The following is a 16,545-nucleotide window of genomic DNA, read 5'->3' on the forward strand; positions in this document are numbered from 1 at the left end:
TGAAAAGAAACTGGAAAGAAATGCAGAAAAACAACAACAATCAAGTATAGGCTGTTCATAAATAAAAGAAAAAGATTCCTGAATTTGATTAATTTTTTAATTGTAAAACTAATATATAACCTTGCGACTTTTTATCTCACAATTGCGAGATATAAAGTCAGAGTTGCGAGATATAAAGTCAGAATTGCGAGATATAAAGTCAGAATTGCGAAATATAAAGTCAGAATTGCGAGATATAAAGTCAGAATTGCGAGATATATAGTCAGAATTGCGAGATATAAAGTCAGAATTGCGAGATATAAAGTCAGAATTGCGAGATATAAAGTCAGAATTACGTGATATAAAGACAGAATTGCGAGATATTAAGTCAGAATTGCGTGTTATAAAGTCAGAATTGCGAGATATAAAGTCAGAATTGCGTGATATAAAGTCAGAATTGTGAGATATAAAGTCAGAATTGTGAGATATAAAGTCAGAATTGTGAGATATAAAGTCAGAATTGTGAGATATAAAGTCAGAATTGCGTGTTATAAAGTCGCAATTGCGTGTTACTGTGCTTTCACACCGGATGCGAATAGTGCGTCAAATTCGCATCTACCTCGTCTAGTTTGACACTTGACCACTGTGTTAATTCGCGCGTAGTAAAAACAAAAGTTTGAAGCGAAATTTACGTGCATCAGAATCGAAACCCATTGGCGGTGTAAAGAATAATCAAATGGGAATTTGCATATCATAATTAATAATTGATAATTAATAATTATTCATACAGGTTCGGATCAGACCAGTCTTACATATTAATAAATCTCCCGATAAGGGATGATGTGTCATTTTACCTGCATGCATGCATGTGTAATGTGTATCTCTGCAATTAACCACAAGTTGATTGCAATTAATTACACGGACCACGTTTTACAAAATAGGTCAAATTAATTAGCTCAATTAATTTCTAGAGTTAATGAAAATTAATTCTGTGCCCACAAGAATTAAGTTTCCAGCTCTAAACAAATTCTCTTTAAGGTATCTTTTAATTTGTAAAGTTTGTAGCTTTGATCAGTCATTTCAGGGGCCGGTATTATGGAGCAGACACAGTAAATCAATCAAAATAAATATAATGTATTTAATAAGGCAGAACTACTTATACACGTTACAAGAATACTTGTATTATTTAAAAACAATAAAACATAAAAACAAACACGCGGGAAGTCTAGACGATGGAAACGCGTGTAAAATGAATGAGAGAGAGTATAGAGAGAGAGGGACAGGTTTGGTACAATTTACCTCGACAATTAACCATCTGAGCAACAACATGGAAAAAAATAATGCTTCTTAGAAGCTTCAAAGAGAGATATACTTGCAAACTTTTGGCCTCTCAGTGTTTTGCTGCGTTCCTTGAGCGGCCTGTCCCGTCCGCGTGCATAAGCAGATGGTTCTTTGTTCCATGAGGTGTCACGTGGCGCTCACCACGTTTTTGAGGTAACGTTACCAAAAAAATAGTTTGGCTAGTTTATGTCACTTCATAGAAGTGACACCGAGTCGAGTCCAGAGAAACAAACTTTAGACTAGAAAGAAAAGATCCAGGATCGGATCCGGTCTCCGTGAGGAGACACACGAGGATTACATGTTGTCGACGCGATGGAAAATCCAGAGAGAGAGGCGGAGCGGCGCGCTCTGACATTTATTACCTTGGATAAATCCGTCCTCTTCCTGCTTGCTTGGCCAATCGGAGAGTGGGGGAGTCGCACGCGGGAGCTTGCTTTTATCGCTCTTTGTCTAGAACGTGCACCCTGTGGAAGGAGTTTAAAGTCTACACAGTTTGATCTTCAATGATGGTAAAACATATAAAAATACACTTTACTTTATATCTCTGCATATTCGGGTAGTCCATCCCGCGAGCATTTTGGAGGTATCAAAAACCTTTATATGAAAGTCAAAGGAATATACAGTGATGTTTAAATTGCATTAAAGCAAGGGTATACGATTTGAAAGATTGTTCATTATTAATATCCTCATTTATATGCTGGTTATGGTTATATAGTACAATCCTAACAATATGAATAGAAAAAAGAATGAAAAAAATCCATTCACTCTATTGGCTGTACAGCTGCAGTGAAGTTGACCAATGTATGCTGTCCGGCCGGACAGCTTACATTGGTCAAAAGCTCTCATCCAATAACCAACTCCACTTGAAACTCCGCCTGGCGCTCGTGTCTCCAACCGCACCCGCCCCCCTCCCTGCACGAGCAAACAGCTGACAGACAGTGTATGGTAGCTAGCTAATTAGCGTCAGATCAGCAATGGATAAAGCAATGAATAAAAATATAAACAACAGCAGCAAGCGGCCCCTGCTTGCCCCTACTGTTAAGTTTGAAAGTATGTTGAGGAAAGAGCAGAGATAAAAAAAATGTAACGCCGGACTCTAAGTAGGATAAATATAGGGTCCACTTTGACCATTGGAGGAAGCTTCAGGGAGATCTGGGACTCAAAACCGATGCTGACACGGGCACGGCTGACTTTTTGTTGAGCAGGTAAACATGTATTTATACTTTTATGGTGTGATATGTTACATAAATAGCTTTTTATCAGTTTGACAACTTGGTCATGCTGCCGGTCGGCATTGGAATGTTAGCCGTTTAGCATTGCCGATCACGGGTCAAAGTAATTATATTTCTTGAAGTGCTTGAATATATTTCAGTATGCCTAGCGGGTTTCTGTTCGAGCCGATCGGAATTTGAACAAGATGTGCTTTGTGCAGGGGCGATTCTAGGATTTTTTCAACTGGGGGGCACAAGAGGGGCCACAATTATTACAGAGGGGCCATTCTTATGTTGTGTATTTATGTAGAACTGTAGATATTCAAATCATTTCAAGTTCAGTAAGCTTTAAAATCAGCAATATACAGTGATACCCTGTTATCTTTTAATAGCAGTTATTTACTGCTCTAAATCAAAACAATAAAATACAATTTATATTAACTTTTCACTTTACAAAAGTGATAGAAAAACTGTAATAAATAAAATAATCCAATGTATTAGTGTCCAACTCACAAATAATAATAGAACAGCCTTATTTATATAAATGCATAATTATATTAATCATTCATATAATAAATACACAATTAATGAATTCATAAAACTGTAATAAAATTGTATACATCTTTTTCCCCACATCTTATTCAATTTGCATTTCAGCAGTTGCAGTAAATTTGCATTGATGAATAGACCAAATCTGCTTATTTCGAGGAAGGCTAATTAGTCTTGAGCATATTGATTGTAAAATATCACATATAATACTTTGTTAGATAGCTACTTTTTCAAAAAGGTATGATTTAGTTTAATGTAATATATGTGGATCATAGAAACAGTGACTTAATTATCCAGTAGTATTAATTATTTATTTTGCTATTTAATCATGCATTTTTATTTAATTATCTTTTTTATATTTTTTTATTTGAGAATGTTTCTGGATGCAGGGATTAAATTAAAAAAATTCTTTTGACTGATTTTTTTTTTTTTCAGGCCAAGTCATATTCCTGTAACTTTATTTAAATAGTCGAGACCAATAGCGTTTTAAGGAGAGATGTTTTAAACCGATCTAATATTGCCAGTTTGCATAATTTAAAAGCTATTTCAATCTATGAAAAACAATTACTTATCTTGACAAATAGGCCCAATCAACCATCTACATAACTTTTCAGTGCATGTTTTTATTTATCTTATAAGACCAAACAATGCTAACTGGCTGAGGGAAAAGTGAAGTTTCATAACTTTTAGGCTATTTAACTTTAACTTTGTATCCCATTAGAGAGCTGACTTATGTTTAACTGAATTGTTTACTTTATTTCTCATTGTATAGCTTATTATACCTATTAGGCTACTTATACTTTTGAATGGGATATTATCATTAAAACTGACATTTAACAAAAGAGACAGGGTTGTGTAATTTTATATATTCTAAAATATATAAAATATTCTTTATATGTGTGTGTTTTTACTATACATTCTCTTCACTGTGTGTAATACAATAAAACGATACATGACTTGTCAGTTTTAATGATCAATAATGTTTCACATTTTTAAAATGAAAACAAAAAGAAGCAGGGTTGTGTTTTATATTTCGTGTTATAAATATATGCAGTGAAGATAGTCAATGTGAGTTAAGGTTCCTGAACCACATTTTTGTGGCCATTAATCTATTCATGATAATATGTCCATTTATAAATGAAATGAGGCAGAGTGCTGTTTTATATGTATTTCGTTTTATTGTTGATGAAAAGAAGCAAAGTTGTGTTTTATACCATATAAGAGATAACGGGAGTAGCCGCGTGCTGAGTGACGCGAGAATGACCGGACTCGCGTCCTCTCGTCCTCGGGAGTTCATTCTCCGAAGTTTGCGTTCTTGGTATTGAGAAGTGACCAATATTGACCCGCGTTCTGTTTTCTATCATACGACCGCAGCAAACGACCAGTACCCTGACATGCACTTCTCAAAATCTAAGACTAATTGAGTGAACATGGAGCAGTTTTTCCTTGAGCGGGAATTGAAAAACCTGAGTGGACCATGAGCGAAGTGATTACAGCAGTGATTTTCAACCAGTGTGCCGCGGCACACTAGTGTGCCGTGAGAGATCGTCAGGTGTGCCCTGGGTAATTATTTAATATTACCTAATTAACCGTTGTTGGGTATCTGTGCAAAGTGTGGCAGATAATGTAATACTCTTCTATTTCAGTGGGTGGCAGCAGAGGGTGATAAATGCCTGTAAATAAGCTGTCACTCACTCTACAGAGTTAGTGCGCACGTGACAGTGACAGTTTGAGATCTCAGCAAGACGAGCAAGTGACAGTGATGGAGAAGTTTTTGAGAAGGAAAAATGCAAATGCCGAACAGGCCCCTGGACAAAATTCTGACCCAGATGAAGGCCCTTGTACGAGTGGTCAAAAGAAAAAAGAGAAGACGGTGAGCTTGAGGCAATACAGCGAAAGCTATCTTTCATTTGGATTTACTTTCACCGGGGATGCGACAGCACCGACTCCGCTGTGCTTGGTGTGTGGTGAGAAGCTATCCAATAGCGCCATGGTGCCAAGCAAGCTTAAACGCCATCTCCAAACGAAACACCCTTTCGTTCAAAATAAGCCGATTGACTGTTTTGTACGCTTACGTACAAACAATGAGAAACAGGCAACTTTTTTGAGAAAAACAACAAAGGTAAACGAGAGAGCCCTCAAAGCTAGCTACCTTGTTGCTGAACTCGTAGCTAAATCAAAAAAGTCGCATACTGTGGCAGAAACATTAATACTGCCAGCTTGTAAAGCCATTGCAAATGAGATGCTCGGCCCTGACGCGGCAAAAGAGATCGCTAAAGTGCCTCTCTCAGATAACACCATTGCCAGACGTATTGATGACATGTCTGCGGACATCGAAACTGTTGTTTTGGAAAAGATGCGCATCAGTAAGAAATTTGCATTGCAACTTGATGAGTCGACGGATATTAGTGGACATTGTCAGCTCTTGGCCAACGTGCGTTTTGTGGATGGAGAAGCCATTAGAGAAAACTTCCTATTTTGCAAGGAACTGCCAGAAAAATCAACAGGAGAGGAAATATTTCGGGTCACATTGGAATATCTTGACAAAAGCGGGCTTACGTGGGAAAACTGCACAGGTGTCTGCACTGATGGAGCCGCAGCCATGGTCGGGCGCATCAAAGGCTTCGTAAGTAGGGTCAAAGAAAAAAACCCAGATGTTATGGTTACGCACTGTTTTTTGCACCGTGAGGCCCTCGTTGCAAAGACCTTACCAGCAGATCTTGCTCCTGTGTTGGATGATGTTGTGCGCATAGTGAACTAAATGTCGACCTTTGAAAAGTCGTTTATTTGCGTCTTTGTGTGAGGAAATGGGAGCGGAACATAAGGTCTTATTGCTCCACACGGAGGTCCGATGGTTGTCGCGCGGCAAAGTGCTGGCCCGTGTGTATGAGCTGCGAGATGAACTGAAAGTATTTCTGACAAACGAGAGGTCCGATTACTCAAAGCTGCTTGCAAGTGATGAGTGGTGTGCAAAGCTGGCATACCTGGCTGATATATTTCATCATCTGAATGAACTGAACACACGGATGCAAGGCCGAAATGAAAACCTGCTTACAAGCACTGATAAAATGAACGGATTCCGTTTAAAGGTGCAGCTCTGGCAACAACATGTGCAGCGTGGCAACCTTGAGATGTTCCCGCTCACCGAGAAACTGCATGGCAACACTGCTGCAATGTGCGAGGTTATTGGCACACATTTGAAAACTCTCGAGGAGAAGTTGTCATTTTATTTCTCTTCAGTCTTCACAGAATGCCTTGACTGGGTTAGGGACCCATACAGCTCAGCATCCGTTGCTGGAAAGGACATGACTTTAAAGGAGCAAGAGGAACTCATTGAACTGAAACAAGATCGTGGTTTAAAGCTAAACTTTGCTGATCTTTATTTAGACAGGTTTTGGTTATCTGTTGCCAAGGAGTTCCCCACTCTGGCCAACAAAGCTATTTTGACATTGCTCCAGTTTTCAACCACATATCTATGTGAGCTGAGCTTCTCAAGCTTGACTGCGATAAAAACAAAAACCAGAGAGAGACTAAGAGCTGTTGAGGAAGAGCTTCGTGTGTGTCTTTCCACTATTCCTGCCAGGATATCTATTTTGTGTTCATTGAAACAGGCCCAGGTTTCACACTAAGTGAGTATAAATACATTTAAAAGCTATAGTATTAACTATAGGTCTATGTATTAAATTGTTTACTGTGTTAGAGTGTCATTTTGGTTGGTGATGTGCCCCAGGATTTTGTAAATGTAAAAAATGTGCCGCGGCTCAATAAAGGTTGAAAATCACTGGATTACAGAATGCTTAGAGTGGAGAGAGGAACGTGCTTTCGCTCCACTCCAGGCTTTAGCACATTCCCCTCAGCAGGGTAAATAAATACACATCGTCTTTCCTTAAAAAATAATAAGCTGTATAAAATATATCAACTTACCGTGTGGTTTTGAGAAGCACGTGATCAGACAGAGGTTTACAGAACGCTAGATTGGCTTTGTAAAAAAATAAAAAAAAACTTTGATATACGGAGCGTTCTGTGAATGGAATGACACATTTGAAATATCGCTCGATCACGCAAATTTAATCGTGGGAAGCCAAAATCGTGATCGTGATTAAAATTCGATTAATCGCGCAGCCCTACTTTAAGCGTTTTCAGTTAATTGGACTCTTATTAAAAGTGATTCAAACTTTTGTTTACACTGTGTTGTTGTTGTGTGTGTGATAGCTAGCTGCATTGACCCTGCCCTTGATAAAACACAGTGGATCAACACCAGCAGCTGACATGGCACTCCAGACCATCACTGACTGTGGGTAATTGACACTGGACTTCAGGCATTCTGGCATTTCCTTCTCCCCAGTCTTCCTCTAGACTCTGGCACCTTGATTTCTGAATGACATGCAACCACTGAGCAACAGTCCAGTGCTGCTTCTCTGTAGCCCAGGTCAGACGCTTCTGCCGCTGTTTCTGGTTCAAAAGTGTCTTGACCTGGGGAATGCGGCACCTGTAGCCCATTTCCTGCACACGCCTGAGCACGGTGGCTCTGGATGTTTCTACTCCAGACTCAGTCCATTGCTTCCGCAGGTCCCCCAAGCTCTGGAATCAGTCCTTCTCTGCAATCTTCCTCAGGGTCCGGTCACCTCTTCCCGTTGTGCAGCGTTTTTTGCCACACTTTTTCCTGCCCACAGACTTCCCTCTGAGGTGCCTTGATACAGCACTTGCCTTGATAATCCCTCAGGTTGTGTTCGGGTCATTTCGACCTGGTAAAAATTTTACCACAGAGCGACCGGTAAATAACATCACACTAGAGCGGGAACGACGGCTCCGTCACTCACTTTCGCGGTATTTGATGTCATTACCGATCGCTCTGTGCAGCGCCGGTTCAAGTTAGTAAACAAGCCAGTAAAAGTGGAGTATGGAGCGCTGCAGGTCACGGCACGCGGAGAAATGGCAAGTGGGAGAGATGAGGGAGTTGGAGGATGCGCCAGCGTCCTATAAGTCTATAAGTCCGGTGTGTGGGGACATTTTTGATTTCATGTTATGGTATTTTAATATAACGTTACAGTGGCACTTTATGTTTAGATAAGAGCTTCAGTCAAATGTTTCCAAATCCTGCACTTTAATTTAAACTGAAAAAAAGGTACCCTCACTTTTTGGGAATAGAAGCATTGTTGATACTGTTTTTTGTGTTGAGGTTGAACTTTTCACTTTATGTTTATGGCCTTTGCTATTTCTATAGCCTAATTATAGGCTTCATGTATATTGACTTATTCATAAAAGACAGTGTAGTTCCTCTTTTTTTCTTTTAAAAGATAGAATTTTTGTAAGAGCTACAAAAGTTGTCAGTTCATAAATGCAAGTTAATTTCTTTGTGTAAATAAGATTTGTGTGATAAAAATGCACAAGTTCTTGTAGAGATAGTGATACACATTCTCCTTTTTTTTGCCAAATAAACGAAAAGCATGTCAATTTCTTCTCTCTTGCTGTATCTAAATCTCACCTAGCTTTCCTCTGAGATAGTCCCAACATGTGCTTAAAGTCAAAGAGTCAAATTCAGTTTGTGCATGATTGCATGAATATAATTTTTTATACTGTATCCTAAAGTGTGGATAATTAAGCTATATATCACATGCTGAAGTACATTTCTGAAGTGTTAAAGATTAAAAGAAAAAAATAACAAGAACCGTACAGAACCGAAAACCGTGACACTAAAACCGTGATACAAACCGAACCGTCGGTTTCGTGAACCGTGCCACCCCTAATATATATATATATATATATATATACAGTACATTATCTATTTTATATATTTATCTATTTTATATAATTAGTGTATAACCAGTGTATAATTATTTACACAAAATAATTATACACTGCACACACAAATATATTATGCAAACACAAACTCTTATTTTGGGTGCAATTAATCGGCAATTAATCTTTGCACAGCCCATATACTGTGTATATATATATATATATATATATATATATATGAAGAGTTCAGATGCAAAAGCCTCTAAATGCCATTTGAAATTTTCTTCTAAAATGATCATTTTTATCAAGCTTGTATATTTTAAGTTCAGTAATTTCACTTAAATGTCAATTAAGATTACCTATTTATTGTCATTTAAAGGGATACTCCACCGGGTTTTCATATTAAACTATGTTATTCCCTTAATTAAGACGAGCTGATGCATACCTCTCTCGTCTCAGTGCGTGCACTCTATCGCTCTGTATTGCCGCAAATCTATGTTAGCACTTAGCTTAGCCCAGTGCATTAAATATGGGCCAGAAAGAGAAGTGACAAAACACTTCCTCGTTTTCCCTATTTAAACACAGTTACTCGATTAGTGTAACTCGACCTAGACTGGTGACACAAAATAAAACGTTGTGTTTTTCTAAGCGTTTAAAATTGATGACTATATTGTATGGCGGAATACCATAAAAAAGTGATAGAGCACTTCAACTTGGCGCAATAATACCTTCACTCGTGAAAAGTCCTCTTACCGGCTCCCGCTTCCTCGCTCTCCCCCTCCCTCTTATTTCCGTCAATGCAGACAAAGCGGGAGCCGGTAAGAGGACTTTTCAAGTGTGAAGGTATTATTGCGCCAAGTTGAAGTGCTCTAAAGCACTTTTTTATGGTATTCCGCCATACAATACCCAGACAGCAAACTGACATTGAATCAACGTGGAAACGACGTCTCTCATGACATTGAAACAACGTTGATTTTGCTCATCGAATTAACGTTGAACCAACGTCGGATGCGGCATTCTTCAAAGCTAAATGAAAATCAAAAATTGGTTTGCTTTCATAACGTTGAAACAACGTGTTGATTTCAAGTTGATTTTCCGTTAGTTTTGAAAGAATGACGCGTCTAACGTTGGTTCAACGTTAATTCGATGAGCAAAACAATGTCAGATCAACGTTGTTTCGATGTCATATTTCCACGTTGATTCAATGTCAGTTTGCTATCTGGGTATAGTCATCAATTTTAAACGCTTAGAAAAACACAACGTTTTATTTTGTGTCACCATTCTAGGTCGAGTTACACTAATCGAGTAACTGTGTTTAAATAGGAAAAACGAGGAAGTGTTTTGTCACTTCTCTTTCTGGCCCATATTTAATGCACTGGGCTAAGCTAAGTGCTAACATAGATTTGCGGCAATACAGAGCGATAGAGTGCACGCACTGAGACGAGAGAGGTATGCATCAGCTCGTCTTAATTAAGGGAATAACATAGTTTAATATGAAAACCCGGTGGAGTATCCCTTTAAGTGAAATTACTGAACTTAAAAATACAAGCTTGATAAAAATGGTCATTTTAGAAGAAAATTTCAAATGGCATTTAGAGGCTTTTGCATCTGAACTCTTCATATATATGCATTTATTTATTACATTTTAAATGTTTTATTATTGGTTTATATTCAAAAGTAGCCTGTATCTATAAATGCATTTTTTTATTCTCACTTTTTTTACAAAGAGGAATGTGCTGAGGCCTTATCCTGGAAGAAACCTCTCCCAACAAAAGAGGATCTTCAACTACCGCCTTTCACGAGCCAGAAGAGTAGTCGACAATGCCTTTGGGATTCTTGCTGCACAATGGAGAATCTACCACCGGGTGTTTGGAGTGAACGCTGCAAATGTGGATGCTATTGTGAAAGCAACAGTGGTCCTTCATAATTTCCAGAGGTGGAACACCACAGTAGAAGCTCTGGTCCCACAGGAAGAACATCACATCCCTGCACTTACACGTGTAAGGAGAGTAGGCACCAACAACTCCACCCAAGAGGCCATAGCTGTACGAGAGTCCTTCAACAGCTACTTTTCCTCTGCCGCTGGTGAAGTGCCCTGGCAACACAATATAGTCTGATGTGCTCACCTGTCGTCTCTGCACCCCTCGCCTGCTGCTGCTTTTCATCTTCAAAATAAAACAAAGGCTCTTTTAAGAGCCACTCACTTATTTAAAACTGCAATGTCTGAATCAAAACACGAATCAAGAACTCAGTTATTTTTTAGAATAAAACATTTATTCAGCTGACATACATTACAGCTGACACTAAGGAACAAATATTATATATACATATAACATCTAAATCAAAACACGAATCATGAACTCAGTTCATTTTTCAGAATAAAACATTTATTTAAACACTGACCCTAATGAACAATGATATATTTATATACATATAACATCTATATCTAAATCAAAACATGAATCATGAACTCATCGTGAGAATGTGAGAAACTGAGCACTGAGAATCATGAGTTCTTTTATAGAATAATCATTTATTTCAACATTAAAGCTGACACTAAGGAACAAATATAACGTATAACATCTAAATCAAAACACGAATCATGAGCTCAGTTCTATTTATAATATCTATATAAAATCAAGAATTTAGATCAGAAAACTCTGCCCTATGTAAAGTAGTCAAGAACTCAATTTTAACTTCACTCCTTTTTTCACGTGACAGGTTTCTGAGACGTGGTGCCAGACTCAAAAGAAAAAGCTCCTCCTCATCTGAAGCCTGATTGAGAATTCTTTTGTCCCTCATAGCTTTTCTCTCCTTTATAAATCCGTCCCTGAGATTTTTCCATCGCTTTTTACACTCATCCTCTAAATAAGTAGGGAAAATGTTATTATTTTTTAGTAACACATTTGAAAACTATATACCTCACCCACGTGAGAAAATTGAACAGGTGTAAACGGGTGTCATGGGGGGACGTGCATACGTTCTATGTATAAAAATTGAGTTGTATAGACAGGTCTAGATTAAACAGATCGTAAACAAATAAACACGGAGAATGCGAGCACTATGTGCTCAGGCTCTGGCGTTCTCTGCGCGTCAAATTAAAGGTCCGCCGCCCCTATTGCCTATCTATAACAACTTGATATATTAATATTATATATATATATATATATATTAGGGCTGTCAATCGATTAAAATATTTAATCGCGATTAATCGCATGATTGTCATGAGTTAACTCGCGATTTATCACACATTTTTATCAGTTCTAAATGTACCTTAAATTAATACTTTTTTAAAAGTTTTGAATACATTAATCAACATGGTGGACAAATATAGATGCATTGGATCCATTTCTGTTTGCTGGGGAATTCTTTATGTCTATCTCTTTACGTGCATCTCTAACTCTCCAACTACGGGCTAGGCCACGGGTCAAACAGATAATGCGCGCTGCGTTAATCGCGCGTTAAAAAAATGAGTGCCGTTAAAATTTATTTGAGTTAATGCGTTAACGCGCTAATTTTGACAGCCCTAATATATATATATATATATATATATATATATATATATGATATATTATATAACATCGAAATCAACACACAAATCATGAGCTCAGTTCTTTTTAGAATAAAACATTTATTACATTTTTACATTATTTTAACATTAAAGCTGAAACAAAGGAAGAAAATGTATATATATATATATATATATATAAATATATGTAAACACACCTGACATGCCAACTTGAATGGAGATATGTCTCCATGACACAGCTTTTCTGATGATGTCCCTATACGACCTCAAACTTGTATCATAAAACTTGGGAAATTCCGACACACACAGTACTAGCTGTTCGTCCATTTTGATTTCCGTGTTTGTTTGGATGTCCCGTTTCTATTGGCCCCGCTGGTAATCGTCACAGAGCGCAACAGCAAAAGTTAAACTATTTTGAACTTTGACCGCGGCATGCGCGTGAGGACGTCAATGGTGCGCACCGCTGCGCTTGCGCTCAGGTCGAGCGGCTCAAGCCATTGAAATTAATGGGTTTCATAGCGCAGCGCATTCTGCGTCCTGTGTGAAAGGCCATTTATGCTCCTTCACTCAACGAATAAGACGTTCAACGTGTACCCTTGAGCCTGGCCACAGACTGAGTGTGTGTCACTTCATGAGGAAGCATTTGTTTTTCCTTGGTCAGGAAAACAGGCCGGTGAATTTTGCATGGCACTAGGTCGTCAATTAAGAAGCCCTTATCCACCATGATGGCCATGTCAGGGGTAAGAAGGTTAATGATTCCTGACTGTTTGAACAACTCTGTCACATATAGACCCTGCATAGAGTCCAGAAACAAATGTTATTGCTCCATGAGGTGCCATTCCTATTAAAGCCTTGAATGTGCAGTGAGACTTATAGTTTGAAAAAACTTCACTTTATAATAACAAAGAGGAAGGTGTTTGGCAGCAGTACAATCCAGGATAACCTGCGTGTCTCGGAAAAGATGAAATTCCTCTGGCAAATGGGCTCGTACTCTCTCTTTCGGCATCCAAATGCACACTGGCCCCAGGACAAAGTACAGGAAGTTGGCCCAGGTTGTTATGATGCCGCTCACCGTGGCCTGATGTACATTGAAGCGATCAAAAACAAAAAATGCAAAAAAATACACTGTATATTACTGTGCAAAACCCATCCAGTGCTTTTACTTTACACTGCAATATCAACATAGTCTTTGAGAATAGTTATGGACAGTACAGTCAAAAAATTGGACATTCTTACACATCGAAGATAATGGGAAAGTGTGTCCAAACGTTTGACTGGTACTGTATATTCAAATGTGTTTACAAGTGCAATAGTGCAAAGAAAATATGTTAGAATTAATATGTTATATATAATTATGTATAATTCACAACGAAATGTAAACAGAAACACTGTAACAATGTACGCTTTTCACAGTCTTTCATAATTGCCATTATCTTGCAGTGTTTGCAAAAAGGTTGGATGAGGACTGAAAGCTGATGAGTAACAAGGATGAGACTGTGCCGGTGGCGGAGCTGAAATGACTTGTCTATGTGAAGAAAAGGATCTGTTCCTTTCAGTCTCGTGAGCGTCATTGATCATTACCATTATGTTCTTTTTCAGTCTTGCTAAATATCCAGGGTCTTGAATTTGCCTCAATTCCAGTACAACCTGGTTCCCAAATGCTGTTAATGCATCTGGAGTTGGTTGAACATCTACTTTAGCAGCCATCCTCTTTGGGACTTCAAGCTTCTGCAGCTCTACATCCGTTTCTGGCATCCTCTTGCGTTTCCCCCTGGTGCTAAAATCATTTTGCGCCGCCATCCAATCAGTTGAGGGAGTTGAAGGAATTTCCTCAACAGCTGTGGGTGAAGCTCCTTCATGTGCTGATTCAACTGAAGCTGTACATGATGGACTTGGTGCTAAAGGCAAGTCCGGTATTGATTCCGAAAGATCCTGCTCCTCTGCGTCTGCCAGCCCGCTGAATGAAGCACCAAGGAATATCGTGAAAAGTTAATTTATTTCAGGAATTCAACTTAAACCGTGCAACTTATATTTTGTATATACTCATTGCATGCAAAGTTATTTATTTCAAGCCTTTATTTGTTATAATTTTGATGATTATGGCTTACATACTTCTTGGTGATGGTGAGTTCATTTGCCAGCATGCACCTGTCCAAACTGCCAAAATAACCTAAACCTGGTCCAATGACCATGGGATTACTGTGTGATTTCATGTAATATTTAAATTTTCTGAGATTTGGATTTTGTGGTTTTCACAAGCTGTAAGCCATGATCAGCAAAATTATAACAAATAAAGGCTTGAAATATCTCACTTTGCATGCAATGAGTCTATACAATATATTAGTTAAATTCTTTAAGTTCAATTCCTGCAATAAATTAACTTTTTTCAAAATATTCAAATTTATTGGGAAGCACCTGTACATTACATGTACTTACCATAGTAAATTAATTGTCCAATTACATAAACCTTCACCACAACCTAATCCTACCCTAACCCTATAAGTAAATGTAGTTAATTAATATTACTGAAATATGTAATAATTATACAATAACAATGACAGATTAAAATAAAGTGTAACAGAGTTACTTTAATCTGCACTTGCAGTTTGTGGAACTTTTTTCAGCAATGTGTAATATTCAGTGCCGGCGAACCCCAGAAACCTCAGTAGGGACTTACAGGAATCGGAACTTGGCCTATTCACCACAGCCTTAACTTTCTCAGGATCCATGCGCATTCCCTTAACCGAGATGATGTGTCCTGGGAAAGGAACAGGCAGTGCATGAAAAACGCATTTCTCTGCCTTGACAAAAAGCTCATTCTCTAGCAGCCTCTGAAGCACTTGTTGGACGTGTTGCACATGTTCCTGGAGAGACGAGGAAAATATCAATATATCATCCAGTTAGACATATATGAATTGATCGACCATGTCTCACAAAACGTCACTGACAAGTGCTTGGAAGACTGCTGGGGAGTTGGAAAGGCCGAACGGCATGACCAAATATTCAAAGTTCCCCCTAGGGGTGTTAAAAGCGGTCTACCACCCCCGTCCCTTATGCGGACCAAATGATAAGCATTCCGTAAATCCAATTTCGTGAAGACGGATGCTCCTTGTAACCTTTCGAAAGCTGAAGACATCAACTGCAAAGATAAGTATTCTTTACCATGATACTGTTCAACCCCCGGTAATCAATACAAGGTCGTAACGATCCATCTTTCTTCCCCACAAAAAAGAAGCTCGCCCCCGCTGGAGAAGAGGAAGGGTGGACGAACCCCGTTGCTAGAGAATAAGAAATGTATTTATCCATGACCTCTCTCTCTGGGACAGAGAGTGAATATAATTTGCCCTTAGGCGGAGACGTACCTGGCAGTAACTCTATGGCACAGTCATAGGGATGATGCAGAGGAAGAGAATCAGCCCAAGACTTACTGAACACCTCCTTCAGATCCCAGTACCTCGTGGGCACGTTAGAAAAATCCACTGTCTGCTCCTGAAACAAAGAAACAGAAACAAACGGACAGGCAGACACAAGACAGGACTTATGACAAAAACTGCTCCACGCTGCCACCGATTTGAGCTACCAGTCTGTTTTGGGGTTGTTACGAGTGAGCCATGGGTGACCAAGAACGATGGGTGCAAGCGGAGTGTCCAGAATGTAAAAGGAGATGGTTTCAGTATGATTGCCAGACGTGATGAGGGTGATGTCTTCAGTGATCAGTGAAATGGTGGGGAGTCTTTGACCATTGAGGGCGTGTACATCTGGTGTGGAAGGGGTTTGAGGGGAACTTGAAATCTTTGTGCAAATGAGTGATCCTCTCAGCTGCCAGGGTTTGAAATTCGATCGGAAAGTCAGATACGGACCTCTCTCCTTCCTTGCCGTAATTCCGCCAGCACCCTAGCAGCCTTTCTCCCCGTGACGGCCCGGTCAAAGACGCCGCATCTCTTTGGAGAGCCTTTGGAACGAGGAAGAGCATTCGTCTTGGCACACGGTAGACGGCAAAGAAGAGAAACGTTTCTGACGTGGAGCCGAAATGACAATGCATTATTTTACAGCACGTCTTTTGAAATTAGCATTCAATTTCGAATCACGTCACATGAATAATAGGGATGATGATGATTGATGTGATGTGAAGTACCATTCATTCACATTAATAATTGCATGACAATTTGTAATATTCTTCTTTTTATTATGATTTGT

Source organism: Pimephales promelas, chromosome 5, assembly GCF_988280905.1.
Source record: "Pimephales promelas chromosome 5, fPimPro1.hap1.1, whole genome shotgun sequence".
NCBI classification, from domain to species: Eukaryota; Metazoa; Chordata; class Actinopteri; order Cypriniformes; family Leuciscidae; genus Pimephales; species Pimephales promelas.